This window comes from Rhinopithecus bieti, unplaced genomic scaffold (assembly GCF_001698545.2).
Source record: "Rhinopithecus bieti isolate Rb0 unplaced genomic scaffold, ASM169854v2 scaffold_22039, whole genome shotgun sequence".
NCBI lineage: Eukaryota > Metazoa > Chordata > Mammalia > Primates > Cercopithecidae > Rhinopithecus > Rhinopithecus bieti.
Genome location: NW_016810828.1, coordinates 795327 through 797720, shown reverse-complemented (window position 1 = coordinate 797720; position 2394 = coordinate 795327).

The following is a 2394-nucleotide window of genomic DNA, read 5'->3' as shown; positions in this document are numbered from 1 at the left end:
ACCCTTTTGACTTAGGATTGTCTTGGCAATGCGGGCTCTTTTTTGGTTCCATATGAACTTTAAAGCAGTTTTTTCCAATTCTGTGAAGAAACTCATTGGTAGCTTGATGGGGATGGCATTGAATCTATAAATAACCTTGGGCAGTGTGGCCATTTTCACAATATTGATTCTTCCTATCCATGAGCATGGTATGTTCTTCCATTTGTTTGTGTCCTCTTTTATTTCACTGAGCAGTGGTTTGTAGTTCTCCTTGAAGAGGTCCTTTACATCCCTTGTAAGTTGGGTTCCTAGGTATTTTATTCTCTTTGAAGCAATTGTGAATGGAAGTTCATTCATGATTTGGCTCTCTGTTTGTCTGTTGGGATGGCTTTTGAACATTCAGGAGGTTTGTTCTTGCCTTCTCTCTTACACCAGTTTCACTCTACCTCCAGCCTGTGGGCTTCTCTGTTGCCAGTAGGTGCCAGTGATTCTGGATGAGGAACTCCCTGAGGAGCCAGTGTCTTCTTTTTCCACTGAACCCTGGAAGGAATGGCCCCTTCAGCTTTCATCAGCCCACCACAATGGACTGGGCTGCATAATGTATTCTTTTTAAAAGTAGTATATTTTTTTGAATAGGCAGTACACGGTATAAATTTCAAAAGGTAGAAAATGGTGTAAGTGTCCTTCCTGCCCCTGTCCCTTGACCCAGTTTTCTTCCTTAAGGCAGTCTCCACTACCAGTGCACACAGGGTTCACATTGTATTTAGACTTACCAACTCCCAGAAGCAGGTGTGTTGTGACCCTCTGTGGAAGGGACACAGTGAATTGTGATAGTTGCATCTAAAACGAGTTTTTTTCTTTCATAGAGACCAAAGACTTGTTTTTAGCTAGAGAATTATTTCTAAGTTCAGCTACACTTGACCTTATTAACAACAGTAACATGTATTGAATCACTACCAATTTCTAATCCCACTATGCTTTATGTTTTTTCAAAATTATCCAAAGTATGTATCATAATTTTTTAAATGAAAATTTGCATTTTAGACTGATATTTAAGTGGTTTTCAGCAAGAAACTTTTAACATTGAATCACGGAGAATAGCTATACCTAGAAAGGGAAGAGAGCATAACCACATTTAATTCCTTTTGACAACATCAGGCAGAATAATGGCCTATGTCTGTTCCCCAGCACCTGTGAATAGGTTAGGCTACGTGGCAAAGGGGAATTAAGATTGCTAATCGTCTGACTTGAAAATAGGAGATGATTTTGGATTATCAGGCTGGATCCAGTGTGATTTCCGTTTCCTAAAAGTGGAAGGAGGAGATGGAAAAAGGAGAAAAGGACAGATGGCAGAATGAAAATGATTTGACCCAATGCTGCTGGCTAAGAAGATGGGGCCATGAGCCACAGAAAGTGGGCAGCCTCTAGAGCCCGGGAAAGGGAAGGAAGATTCACCCCTAGATCCTACAGAAGGAAGGCCTACACAGGCCTGCCAGCACCTTGACGTCAGTTCTGTGAGACTCATTTTGGACTTCAGATTTCCAGAACTGTAAGATAAATTTGTGTTGTTTTAAGTCACTAAGTTTGTGGTAGTTTATTACCATAGCAACAGGAAATAAATTATACTCAGTTTGGTTTATTAGCAATTTCTTTGTTCTGCTCCCTGGGTTATACTGAATATACTGCATCCTCTAGTTTCTCTCATCAGCAGGAAGGTGGGAATTTACAACACGGTGGTCACTCCACAAAGGCCACATGGGCCCAGCGTTGGCTGCACCATTCCCTTTAATGAAAGAGTATTTGGCTCCTAAAGGAAGATTCACTTTCTTATTTCTTATTTCATATTTTAGGGTCTTTATATTATTCCCTTTCCCTAACAGTGTCTTTTATCACTATTGGGGTTTTCAGAAAGGAAATACAATGTAGACGGAAATGAGGCAACTGCACAAGGGGAAGGTACTTTGAAACAGACCACAGTGCTGTGGAAGAGAGGTCTGCTGACTTCTTTTCCTTGTAAGTAATGTGTTACAAAACTTTTAACCATTAGAATTGAATTTTTTCTCCAGCAAAGGTCTGTATTTAGTCAAATTACCTGGTAATATATGAACTTTTTTAAAAAAATAGATTTTTTAAAGAGCAGTTTTAGGTTTAAATAGAGGAGAAAGCATAGAGTTCCCTTGTACCCCCCTTACTCCACCCCTTCACAGTTTCTCCTATTGTTAACATCTTGTATTAGTGTAGCTCATGATTACAACTGATGAATCAGTATTCACACATTATTATTAACCAAAGTACATAATTTATGTTAAGGCTCATTTTCTGTGTTGTACATCTGTGGAGTTTTGCCAAATGCATAATGTCATGTATTCGCCATCACAGTCTCATATTTCACTGTCCTAAAAATCCCTTGTGCTC